Source organism: Rissa tridactyla, chromosome Z (assembly GCF_028500815.1).
Source record: "Rissa tridactyla isolate bRisTri1 chromosome Z, bRisTri1.patW.cur.20221130, whole genome shotgun sequence".
NCBI classification, from domain to species: Eukaryota; Metazoa; Chordata; class Aves; order Charadriiformes; family Laridae; genus Rissa; species Rissa tridactyla.
This window is the reverse complement of record NC_071497.1, coordinates 63,604,165-63,617,910: the sequence shown is the minus strand read 5'-3', so window position 1 is coordinate 63,617,910 and position 13,746 is coordinate 63,604,165. Positions and strand designations below refer to the sequence as shown.

The 13,746-nt window shown below is 37.1% G+C and overlaps 1 protein-coding gene across 14 annotated transcripts in view; it reads left to right on the top strand.

The window, feature by feature from the left end:
* ERBIN (erbb2 interacting protein) overlaps nucleotides 1-13,746 on the top strand; it is a 120,912-nt gene that overhangs the window by 16,900 nt on the left and 90,266 nt on the right. For 9 of the 14 annotated variants that reach the window (XM_054185239.1, XM_054185236.1, XM_054185226.1 and 6 more), the window contains one exon: nucleotides 5,959-6,072. The exons of the other annotated variants lie outside the window; for them this stretch is intronic. The gene's annotated coding sequence lies outside the window, so the exon portion shown is untranslated. The remainder of the gene's footprint in view (nucleotides 1-5,958; nucleotides 6,073-13,746) is intronic. 14 annotated transcript variants of the gene reach the window in all.

Here is a 13,746-nt window from a genome sequence, read left to right as displayed (position 1 = left end):
AATTATTTAGTCTTATCCTATTAAATCTATTTATATTTCAATCCTTCTGTTTCCTTGTTTTTCGCAGGTCCCTTTTCCAGGTGGGGAGGGGTCAATAAATTGTTACAGGTTTTTTCAAATCATAACAGCATCTTATCTATTATGACTGGTAGAATGATGGACTCAGAAATGTCTGCCACTGATAGTGTGGGATGCCATTACTGTATTTTAGGTTTTCATCTCAGATAGGCAATGTAGAACCACCTACATTCATGGAGGGATTAAAAGTGCAACATCATTTGGGGGGCAGGGGATGGAATAGCAGAAGGCATTTAGTTTCATAATTCTGAAATCTTCTAGGAAATTTGCCACCTGGTGTGAATGTGCTGTGTGACTGTAGCGTGGGGCCACGTTTATCAGTCTCACTTGTCTGTCCTGCACTCATAAAGTGCAAGTGACAAAGCTTCTGCTATTTCCTCTCTCCCAGGAGGGCCATGACCATACTCCAGCGAGCAGGTATCATTGATGGGCAGGAGGTAAACAGATTTTTCCTGTATTGGTACCACCTTTTTAAGATTCTCTGATACATGCTTATATCTATCTGCTTCTCAGGAGAGACTAGAGTGGAGTGATGTGGAAAAGCACTAGTGAGTTTTTGTCCCCTTTTTAATAAAATGTGGAAACAGTATCCCAGTTCCTGTTGTCTCAAAATTTGTTTCTTGGTATCTAAGATTAAACTATTGTTCCCTGCAATGCATTTCTTAGAGCCACTACATAAGAAACACTTGAGTTGTTTTTCCTTCTTCAGTCACACCACTGTTAGCAGCAATTACTTTTGCAAGAGAGTTTAGCTGGACGTTGCCTGCTTACTGAATAGTAACGTGTCAAATGAATAGTTTTGAAAACATCCTGAAGCACATAAGCTATTTCTCGTGCCAGTAGTTGTCTATTTGTACGTAGCACATCAGAGGAAATAGTGATTGCTGGAAGATAATTTATTTTCCTAGGGTGCAAGATGGAAACAAAACTCAGCAGAATATATTAGGTCCCAAATATTTGAGAAGACAATTTATGTATTACTTTTTCTTTCAAATTATGTAGTACAAGTATTAATCTATGCAGGATTTGGAGATAGTGAATTATTTCCTTAAGGTAGTCTCCAAATGGTGATCCTCTGCATACTTGAGAGGAGCTACTGTAATGATATTGAATTCCCTGTGACTGAAATTTTTATCTTATGAAACCAAGATTTGGTTTCATAAGATAAAATGTGGTGCAATTTTTATTTTTTTTTCTCCACCCCCTGGATTCAAAATATACTAGGATTTTTCTTGAAAATGTATTCACAGTCTAGTTAGGAAGTAAACAAAAAATGCAATGTCTGACCTTGCAAATAAGCATGAAACAATTGTACATTTTTTTTTCATGTTTCCTTCGTCTGTCTACTTCATTTGTGAGACTCTATCTGTAATAAGAATCTAGAGCATGGTAAATTGGAATCGACTCTGAACCTGAGGGCGTATGTATCTTTTTTTGGCATAACTTCATGTTTGTATTCATCCCTCCCCCTCCCAGTGAGTGTGTGATTGAAATATTATGAACTGCATTCGGTTCTTCTGTTTTTAAAGTTATCTTTCTTCTGGATTTTTTCCCCACTTAAAATATGAAGTAGATTTCTTTTTTTGATGCTGTAGTCTTGTGTCTTTAATGGAGGAGTCAGAGGCTAGACAGAGTCTAGTTTCAGTGCATCTGTCATGTCTAAAAATGCTGGGCAGAAAAGATTCAAGAAAGATAACTGTGTGGATATTTTTACATTTATTTATTCCGCTGTGTGATTAGAATACAAGTTGTACACTGCTTTTTAGGTATGTGTGTATATATTTATATCTATGTATATTGCAATAAGAGACAAAAATGGCTGTTTTAAGATCCCTTCATTTTAAAATCCAAAGTAGAAACTACTCTCTCTGCTAAGATGCGTTTTCTGCTATCAGTCCTGATACTTGGATATGAAGTGAGTCTTGCATGATGAAATTATAGCCACTAGTGAAGCTGAGCTTAGTGAGCTTAACATGTACTGCTGGAGAGGGTTCCCTTGCTCCCCTCCTCACAGGCCATTCATCTGGAGAAGAATTTGGGATCCAGTGTCAAATTTTTGTCTTTAGACTGTGTAAAAAGCAGTTCAGCTACTCAACAGCAAGTACTTAAGTTCACAAAGTACCTGCAAGTTGATGCCCTCTCCTGTCAATCACCTAGCTTCCAGCAATCTGGATCTCTATATAACCAAATTATCTATTAACATGTTGAAGGATGGTAGTTGAGTGTGTTTAAGCACTTCTTACTCATTTTTTGAAAGTGGAATAAATATTTGTCAAAACAATTTCTCGTAATATAGGCTAACTAATTTTGTGTGTAGTTTCTGTAATTATATGCATCCTCTGTTTGTTCCACTTAATGGAAAAAAAAAATCAGATACACAAAGTATTTAATTGCTTTCACAAAGTAATTGTGGAGAACGTTTGTTTTGTTTATTCAGTTTGTACCGCATTCAATTGCATTAATGTAGCTGCTAAATTACCAGTTTTGTATGTGCACTCCATGAGGTTACGTTCATGAATTCATAAGTTTATATTTTTCCCTTATTTTGTGCTATGGATTCAGCTAAACTATGCTTAAAAGAAATCCAAATATGCTTTTTTACTTTGTCATGGTAGATGAAGAAAATGGAAAGGGAAGAATAATGTAGTAAATGATTTTTATTTTTTTTTTCTTCTGTTCCTTGTGAAAGCAAAATGCTAGGTTTTATACATAGATCTACTGATGCAGCAGCACTAACAAATATGTCAAATAGCCTCTTTAGCCCTATTAGAACTTGATTAATGGAATATTTGTAATGAATTTTGCTGCTTTAAGTGATCATTTCCATTGCTCACTGCTATCAATAATGGCACCTATATTGCTAAGATAGTGGTGTTACGATGCTTCTTGGCATTGTGTGCGATGTGTAATGAAATGAGAGTAGTGTCCATTACGATGTTCCATCTGGCATCTTCCTCCAGTAGGTCTAGCCAAAGTGATAAATGGCCTTGGATTATAATGTAATATTACTAGTGATTTAAGCATGGGCTTTAGGATACGTTCTTTCGAAGTCTGAAGTGTTTGATAGCAGTACTAACCTTAACTTCTTTTTTTGCATTAGGTATACAAAATTTCATATAGCTAGGCAGCCCCTCATCTTTCGTGTTGTAGAGCTATTCAAAAAAACCGAACAACAGTAAGAAAACAGTAAAAAAATGTCTTCTGGTTTTTAATTCACAACTTTTTTTTGAAATGCAGAATGACAGTTTTCACAAGTGTGGTAGTGGAGTAAAATCCAAGTTGGTTGTTCTTGTAATTCTCTTTGCAGCCACAAAAATAGTTGTTCTCTGTCAGATGTTGTCTGCAAGGGATGATTTTGTGCATTCAGCAGCACAAATCTATCTAGTTCTGAAAAGTCCTCGTTCTTCATAACCCTTCTGAAATGAGTTTATAATTAACATGTAATATTAGTGCTCTTTCGTACAGTGACCTGCCCATCAGGGGTTTGAGTTGGAATAGGTTCTTAATGTTAATTACGAACCATGTATTTTAATTAAAAATTAGAAGTACGTGGTAATGAAAAAGGTGTAAGTAGACTGTAGCCTTAGTTCTACTTAATTTTTAAGTTAGCATCTTGTGGGGAAAACTTACATTAGGGGGAAAAAAAGATCTTTCTTTTTAAGACGTGCTGTGCTTATTTTCTTACTTCTCCCCAACTCTTAACCCTTTTGCAGTTTAGCTAAAAACACTGAACACTTGTAGCATGTATGCCAGGGTAATCAATTTTTTATTAAAGAAAAAAAAAATCTTGAATTTTTGACTTAGTAACAAGAAGGTCGTTAACGGTCATGGGAAATGTATTGCGGTTGCCCATGGTGTTAAACTGATGTCTGTCTTTTGAACTTTTGTAACAACACCTTATTTTTCAGTAGGGGTAGAGAAATGAGGATGGAGCAGTATTCCAGCCCTCTTTTCCAGTCCTTAGATAATGCTTAGATACTCATCTTTTATGTAATGATCTGTGCAATTGACCATTGTTAATATAGCCCTACACTCACTCTATTCTTTTTCTTGCTACCTGATATATAGTGGAAGGGTGCGTGATTGAAGCGGTAATGGAGGGTATATAATGCAGAATTCAAGACTTCATAGAGGTAGCCACAATCTTGAATGCGTAATCTGGAGGAGTCGGCATGTTCAACAGTCCACTGTCTATCTTCAGGGTTGCCACTTAGATCTCAAATTGAACTGAAAGTTTAACCTTCTGTGGAAGATTGCAAGGCAAGGGAGAGGGACGTTATTCAGCTCTTCTTAGTTAAGAGCCAAGAAAGCTGTTTCAGTCTTTGTATCATGGAGCAGCAGTTCCTAAATGGGGTGTGTATGAAGAGAGTTGCTGGCCAGATACAAACTTTATTTAGTAAGATACTTAAGTTAATATTTTTAGTCATGCAAAAGTGTTGGCTGTAGGTGAGAAAGCAGTAGGAAAATTTCAGAAGAAAAGTTCCAGAGCCACATCTATAAGGGACAGCAACCCAATTTTTTTTATTTCCAAGCAAGCCAGGAAAGTAGCAGTACAGTCATCATCTAGCTGGGCTTGCCATGGCACCATGGGGAGCTGACACCAGCAGTGTTTTGGAAAAGGTAGCTGAGATCTGTTAAACAATTGTATTAGTATGGAGATTTTAGAGTTTGTTAAATCTCACAGAGTGTTGTGGAAGTAGCAGAAAGAGTTATTTTAATTATGATTCTGTTGCTGCTCTTTGTCTTAGAAACTGTGGGAATCATGAAACTCAGTTTTGCAACTGTGTATTGAATGCTTTATGAAAGAATATGCTAATCAGGATCTGATCTGAAGAATCTTTTTCTTTAAGGAAGGATTCCAGTTGTCAACTCAGAAACCTAGATCTATTAGACTTTTTTTAGGGGGGTGGTGGGCGTGGTGTATTTGCTGTTTTAAAAGCAGATGACAAAACCACTCTTCCGTAGTTTATTGTCCTCTCTCTCTTATGTATTTTGGCACCTTATTTGAACTGGCTCCAACAAATGTCATCAAGGTGAGGCTATGGGTGTGTTCCGTATACGTCTTAGACTTACTGCATTATTGTGGCCTAGTGGCCAGGACCACATAATAAAACTTTGTATCCTCAATATATAGCATATGTGGCAGTACTCCACAAAAGCCCACCAGGCAGAGTAAGCTTCTCAGAAGTAGATCCTAGTACTTGTAAGCAACTCTCCCCGTTCTTGCCAATGGCTGTGGCTGCACACTTTCAGTAAAACCTCATGTTAAGCTAAATGAAAGGCAGCTGTCAGGTCCAATTAAAATAATTGCAGCTTTTTTTAAAGCCTCATCTGTTGCAAGGAGTTGTATTTCCCCATGAGGGCTGTGGGAGTATTTGTGACAGTGTGGGTGGTATAGATTCTCTTTCAGACTGTGCTTGAGACTCAGCAGAACAGCAGCGCTTTAAGAGGAAGTCATCCAGTTGAGGTCCTGCACATAACTTCTTGTTGGTTTTGGTTACATTTTGTTAACCTGATAATTGCAATAAGACTCCATTCATACATGTAACAGAAAGGCAGCTCTTTTGAACTCAAGCTTGCTAGCTATGCATATGTTTTGGTTTTGGCTGGCATCGGAGGAGGAGATGGTAATCAGTTCTACCTTTTCTGTGTTTTGGGACACTGCTTTCTCTGCATTACTTTGAGATTTGGCAGAGGACTAAAATGAGTGATTTTAGAATGGTGGTTGTAGTGGTAAGTTACATATTACCACTTCTGCGTCTTCTGTGTTTAATTCTGGTGTAAAACAAAGTTAATGTGTGGATTTGAAACTGTCTTAGTTTTTGTGCAAGGCCCCTTATACCCATCATCTTGAAAACACGTCTTAATTCTTTTTCACAGATCCATGTGGATGGTTTAATAAACTCTGTTCTGCATCCCGGTGATTCTGTGTTTCAAGTTCAGAAACTGATTCAGGCTCCCATGGTGTGAATTGGCAGTGGTGGAGTGATTCGGGTAGGTGACTGTCCAGATGTGTAGAAGGAGATAAGGGGAAATAAATGTTTTGGGTGAATTTACTGTTTCAGTTACTCTATGCTATACTAATATTTAGCCCTCACATGTAAGAATGACAAACTTTTGTTTTAGATGCCGAATTTGTGTTGCAGTAGCCTGTAGGGAAGATGTGTAACAACTGTGAATTGTGATTGCTTTCTGTCCAGAAGCGCTAGGGATACTCAGTGCAGTGGCACAGTCTGTCACACTTGGGTCATAGAACACGGTCTGTGTGTCTGCAGTTTTAACATGTTCATATGGCTCTTTGTGAGCTCTTGTATATAGGCAACCTATAGGCTTCCATTGCTTCTGCTGTAATTTTTTGCATTATTTATTTAGTTTGAATGCTATATAATGTGTGCAAGGTAGTCATCCATTTTATGGTAAGGAATTCAGGTAGCTGAATTTCAAACAAATATTTCTGCCCTGGATAAGCTAACTTAAATGCTATCCTGCCTAAAGAAAGCTTTGTATGATTAAGGTTTTTTGTTGGTGGTGGTTTTATTTGTTTGTTTTGGGGGGGTGGCTTTTTTTTTTTTCAGTTGCAGGCATGTACTCTTTTGGTTCTGTGTGCTTGTTCCATTGTTAGTGGTATATTTTGGGGGGGCTGAGACTGAAGGGGTTTTTTTTGTTTGTTTGTTTAAAGTTATTTTTAATCCCATAATTCAACAGCAGATGCACGTAGCTCCTCGTAAAGAATTATAGGGACAATATAAGCAGAATGATGTAGCCTTTTTTTTGTAAGTATATGCCTAATTAAAGTGCCACAAAAATCATTAGTAGATCACAGTATGTTTTGATCTTAATATAGTGGAGTAGGATCTCCAGTAGGGTAAGTTTGATCTTAATATACTGCCTTAGTCCTAATTATGACCATTGAGCAAATGCATTTTTTACTTTGCTCTCTTCATCTCTTGCTCTGATTCAAGAATATAGGTAGAATACACTAACAAATGTTTGTAACAACGCACAGAAAATGTTTGACTTCTGAGAGGGGAAATATTTTAATAGCAAAAATACTGTTTTAAATGCTTAATAGTGTTGTAGAAATGGTGTACTTGGAAATGCAGGTGTCTTACGAAATTTAAATTATGAACCATTATGAAAAGGTAGTACAAGTTTTGGAACTTTTGCTTAAAAATGGGTTTTTGGGGAAAGAGTGGGTTTTAATAAAGAACGTAAGAAAGGCAAGAACATTTATTGTGAAGAGCAGCTTGGGTTTTTTTTAAGAGCAAAATCCTAATTATATTTATTAAAAGTACTTGATTATCTGTGTGAGGGTGTCAGAATTGTTCTTTCTGTAGATCCTTGGTTACGGGGAATTTGATAAAGTGCCATTTTTCTTCATTAAACTTTTGAGATTTCTTTCACAGCTCTGACTCGTGAGTGATTGAAGAAATTGTCACAAAAGAGAAGGAATTTTATCATGTGGATAGACTGAAGCTTTTAATAAGATATTACTGTCCTATTTACTGCCAAACTAACGATAACAAAGCAGGGAGTTCAGGCAACAGTGCAGAGCCTGGATTTAGACAGGGTCCTTTCCTTTGTTATGCTGTTCATATTGTTCAGTAATATTCCCTAATATGTATAAGAGCGTTTGAAGGTTTAGAATAATTTTATATTTAATTAGAATCTTGTTTTATATTGTGGATTGGCTTGTTTTCATGCTGAAATTCTTACTAAGCTTTACTAAAATAATTCGAACAATGGATAATCTAGAGCTTATTTTTTGTTGCTTTGCGGTGGTTTGCTCTTATTTTATGTTTAGTCTTTTCTTCACTCCTAACTGTTGGTTCATTAGCAGACTTGATTAATGTGTGCTTATTGGGGGGAAGAAAATCTCTTGGCTAAAAAGAACAGGATTGGGATAGGCTTGTGGATGCAGGCAGATCTTGAATAGCTGAATTGTAAAGCGTGTTATGATGAAGTATTTGCTGTAGGTATGACAAAAGACGTAGTAGGTGTTTCTGATGTCTTGTGATCCTCTTGGACAGAGGCTTCTTAATGCAAATTGAGTGTGTGTTCTCCAGCCTCTCAAATTTTGGTAATGAATAGGTTTCTGGAAGAGGTGCCATAATCTGTCAAACTGCAAAATCCCTAGTGAGCACACCGCTAAATGCTTAGGTCAAATGTGAAGGTAATGTATCAGTGTATATTTACAGGTACTGAAATACATGGTGAACATAAGACCATAAATGAGCTTCTGTTTCTGTATAGCTGAGATGTATGAAAGAAACTTAAGACAAAATGTTAAATACTAAAATTTGTCAGATTTTTTTTCCCTGTTCTTTGCAATCCATACTCTAATAGGTGAATTTGACGTGTCCCTGAAATCTTCACTTGTACAGACTATTGCAACTTCTTTTGCAATGGAGTATATTTGGTCTTCTGACTATGCTTTATTTAAGGATGCAGTTTTTGAAGCAGTCTGTAATTAGAGTTAGTTAAGGAAAATCCTGTTTCACTGTCTTGCTATCAAGACTTCCACCTGAATCAAGAAAACAACATGGTCTAAAGCAGCCTCTCTATGTCCTATCCCTTCACTATTCTTGTAGCTCCTTTATTTCAATAGGTTTTGGACATGTTCCAAGCTTCTTATGTAAGCTCTAGTTTGCATATTTACTCTGTGAGCCCTCTTGGCTTGCTGATTCATTTCTCTTTGTAGCAATAAATGCTGGCCCAAAGCTCCCCCTTCCTAGTTCTATTGACAAGTGCTGGCATGAAGCGCCTGCTCAAATGTATCTCAGGTGGTTCAGCTATGAAGGTTAATCCAGTCAGCACAAGATGTGTTTTATCTTGGTAATGCACTTCGGGAACTCGTCGTTCTGTCAGAAGATACGTCTTCTATAGTGCAGAAGAGGTATCAACAAGCTGTGTCCATAGGTGAAATGATTCTCAGGCCCATGGACATTTCAACACATATTTTAGACTGCTTTGCTGAATGTTATTTTAGTTTAAGGACTTAGGAAGGATAGTAGTTAGTTTGTCACTTAAAACGTGTGTAGCGCTAACAGAGTCTGTCTAAAACAAGATTAGGTTATCAGAGGGTTGGCTTGTGTGATAAGCTTCCTGGTTGTCACATGGACAGAGCTGTATATTCTAAGGAAAACAATGTTCATCCTGACTGCATCTAGGCAAATTTGTTTAATTCAATACAAAGGCTAGGTATTGGGAGACTCCCTTTTGCATTGGATGAGCAGTTCTTGAACCCTATTTGTCAATTCAGCAGCAAGCAAATAAAAACCTTCTTACATAGTGCCATAAACGTGCATTGTGCTTTCAGAGGAAAAGTATGCAGAGAATATTTCTAAGCTATTTAAATAGCATGGCACATTCTGGCTTCCTCTTCCTCTTTCTTCTCTCTTCTTTTCCAGCTACGTTGTTCAGTGGTGATGGAATTAAGTGCTAACTAATTTATGCAAGCAAACTTCCTTTTGACAGTTGTCTCTGAAGGTCTTGGCCAATGCAGTTTGCTGGTTCAACAATGTCAGTGCCTATTTCTTCAGTTAAAATATGGCTTCTGTGTCACTCACAGACCTCATTGACTATTTTGACTATTTCCTGCTTTTCTTTTGTTTGTTGTTCCCCCGACCCACTGGATTTTTTCTGACTGATGTAATTGTATTCATTATAATATCAAAGTATGTTTTCCTGCGAATTGGAAGAAATGATGATGAGGCAGAAATGCCTAGTAAAAAGCTTAACTTCCAATGATGTCTTAAGCAACTGTGGGGAGCTGTAATGGATGTGCCATAGTTTGTTTTTCTAAATACAAGATACTGGAAATACCACTCATCAAGGACTGACGGATAATTCTGAGGATCTTTATAAAGTAAGACTTGTTAGGTACTCAGTTTGGAGGAAAAAAAAAAAAAAAGAAACCTTATGGTTAATCTGTTTAGTGTCACTGGCCCTTGGTAGGCAGAGTGAGGTATTTGATGGTTAAAATAGTTATAATTTAGGAGGAACAAAGTGAGGGGAAAAGCATAGTGCTATTTTGATTAAAACAGCTTTAGCCATTTACCTATTTTTGACTTTGGCGAATTGAAAAAAAGTAATTCTTGTTAACTGGTATTCTCTCTGATAAGCCACAGCATAAAAGGCTTGCTATGGGACATCAAATTGTAGTCACATGCAGGATGAGTTACTCCATAAGTACAGGAAAGGAAAGGAAACTTAATGTTTATGTGCAGGTGGGCTTGTACTGCTGATACTAAAATGTTCATTAAAAAAGACGATGGATGCAATATTCTTTGAAGTCAGTGTAGAAGGATTTGGAGTCGCACCTTATGTTGAAAGGTGCCAAGTAACCAATTACGTATCTAAAACCTCTTTGGGTTTGATAAAGTATGACTATGAATTTATTTTGATTGCACGTAATAGATATAAAGTTTAATCAGCAGTATTTAGTTGTTCCTTTTTAAAAAGAGCACTTGGAAGTCATTCAGCCACATTATCTGTATAGAAATTCCTTTTCTACTCCATTTTTAAAGGGAAATCAGTTAAAGGATGTTTTATTAGATGCTTAAAAAACAACAAATCTAAAGCAGGGTAGTATCATAGTAGTGAGAAGTGGCCATCTGTTAATTAAATAAGGGAAAAAATCTACAGCAATGAGTTACGGGTTAGAAGCTAAAGACTGCAGAAAGTGAGGGATGCAGGAAGTCCACCTAAAATATATCGGATGCTAATGTTAGGACCACTAAGGTACTTGAGAATGAGATAAAATATACCAACCCTTTGTTTTTTATATACTTAACAGATATGTAATTTTCTTGACAAAGTAGGAGACTTTCATAATTGAGAGAACTTGATGATCAAACTGACTCCTTTGTAGGCTTGTTCAACAGACAAGTGGCTCACTTTTAAAATTTCTTGATGACTCAGGAAACTAATGGATTGTAATCCTATAATTAATTTGGTTCAATCTGATTTTAAGTTAGAGGATTCATATTTTCCACAGTATATCATGTGAAATAATGTTTTATTCTTGTTCTCACTTCCTCTCCCCCTGGAACTAGTTGCATTTGTGAGAAAGGAGCACTGCTTACCTTTTGCATGTATCTGTTACCACTGGAGGTTAGTTAGTTAGAAAGCCTAAATGCTTCTACCAGCATAACTCTACGGGTTTTATTATGCGTATGTTGGTATAGATGTAACATGTGTAATGCATTTTAACGTGCTTAAGAGCAGCATGGGTAAAATCAATTTTTTCCCAAACAGTATGATTGCCCTTTGTGATGTTGTAACCTAAAGGGGTTTTAGTAAACAAACTGGAATCGCCCATCGTGATTCAACACAAGTGTGGGATAGACAACAGATTGTACATCTTCCAGGAGGACAGGTTAAGGTGAACTAGATAGATAGAGGAGCACGTGATGGGGGGGTGGTGGTGGTAGGAGTTATTGGTTAGCTTGGTAAGCAATGACATTTGCACATCAGCAGCCTGGTAATTGTCAGGATTTTATTTTTACGCATTATTGTGAAGGTGAGAGATAAGGAGGAAGATAAAAGAATTCATAGTGAATTAATTTTTTTCTCTGTGTGTGGATGCTGTCAGATATGGTTTTGAAAGATTTATGATGGTGGTAGAAGCTAACTTTATTGACTGCATAGGAGTCTCCCTCTTGATTTTTGAATGAGGAAATAGATTGGAAAAATATCTGAAAATAAACTGCTTATCTCTCTAATAGAAAAGGGGGAAGATAGGGGTACTTAAACCAGCAACACAGTGAAGCAGTGCCCTAAAAATGGTTTTTGTAGTAAGTGGTGCAGGTTGTGTGGTTAAGGTTTTGTTTTAGGTGTTTGGGGCAGAGGGGAGAAGTGTGACTAGAGGAACTCAAGGGAGTAACAACTGAGGAGAGTTGTGGGCAAAAGTAATGGACTGGATACTGATGATTTCTATAGATGTAATAAAAGCATGCGATAAGAACAGTTGTTGGTGGTGTTTCAGATTAAGTTCTGGTTTTATATGCACTGAATTTAATCAGGCTGTCCCCAGAGGTCCTCATCATCTGGAGCTTTCCTGTGAAATGGAAGAGTGTCAGGGATACTGTTGTGTTAGAAAGGTGGGGGAAGCAACTTCAGGTGGGAAAGAACATACTGGAAAAGAGGAAGAAGCAGAAGGGTGGAGAGGAATGGATTAACTAACAGCACAAAAGATCACAATGGAATGAATGAGGAAGCAAAAGAGATGACTCTTTTGGGGCTTTCACCGTTATTGTGGACCTTGGAAGGATCACCTCTAGAGTAGTACTAGGTCTCTGAGAAACATTGGACTGGTAGGAGATGTTAGCAATGCAACCAAGTTCTTCTTTTCCCTTTTTTAAATGTATTTCCTTATTTTCTCTTTTATTCCCCTCCCCCTTCAAGGGAGAAAATTTTCACTGAGAGCAAAGGCTCCTTTTTAAAATTTCCCTCCTTTTGAAGCACGTCAGCTCTGGTTTCCTTTGCATCTGCATTTGAAGCAAACAGTAACTGATTGGAGATAGAGGTGTGGTTTCGGTAGGGAGCAATTACCCAGGCATTTTTACATCTAGCAAGATTTAAGTATAAGACCCATTAGTTTTAAACTAGTGGGTGTTAGATAAATTGGTTAAGCTCTGTCTCAGTGTTTGCTATTTTGGACTTAGATACTGGCCTGCCAGGTCTAATTGAAGCTGTTGAGAATGTTTCTATCTCTTTAACTGGAGTGGTAATAGCACTACTGCTGTCTAACTGCTAGCACTCATTCTGGTCTCTAATTTATAGATCATGCTGTTAGCATTTATTCTTAGCCCGGTCTCTTATTGGTGTGAGCACCAGACAACTGTTAACTTGAAATGAGTTATTTTCTAGGTTTGTATAGTCTTATGGGAAAACTGGGCTATGCGCGTTGTCACAGTGTGCATGCATTAAAACTGTGTTGAATGATCTTAACCGTGGCATTATCAGTCTGTCTCAGTTCTGATCTCTTAATGGTATTAAAATGAAAGCTGGTATCTAGAATGGAATTAGTCCATTAATCTCGCTACTGATCTTTACTACTGAGATTTTGCTGTACTAGAAAAAAATTTTAGTGCTTTTTCAGCTGTTAACAAAGGTGACTGACGTGTTAAAAAATCAACCTGGTGGAAAAGGTGTCTTTTATATTTTTAGTTGCAGTGTCTGTTGCTAGACAGGATATTGCACAGACATGTAATCTAATGCACTTTAAAAAATGTCAGTTTTTCTCTCTGAGACTTTAGAATTTGGTAATCTGCAGGTAAACAGGTGAGTTGCCTTATTGCTATGAAAGCTTTGAATTGCTTTGTCCAGATTTTATGTTGGCTTGTTGGAGAAGATCTGGAAGATCCGGAAGAATTGATTTTATATTAGATTAAACAGATGTCAGGTTGTTTTTAAAGCTCGTATCTGATTGTTTCCTTCTTCATTCATAAGCGAGAATGGAGCTGTATCTAAAAGCTGGAAAAAAACCCAAAACCTCCATTGTTTGGCTATCAGATCTAATAATGCATTTCACATATTACTGGAAGATACCATGAACTGGAATGGGTAACTGCAGTCAAAAGGATTTTGGAAGATGCACGAATATAATCTTCAAAATGCATTTTAGGGCATGCGGTTTGTTAGTGCTTCTATCAGTATGTGAAG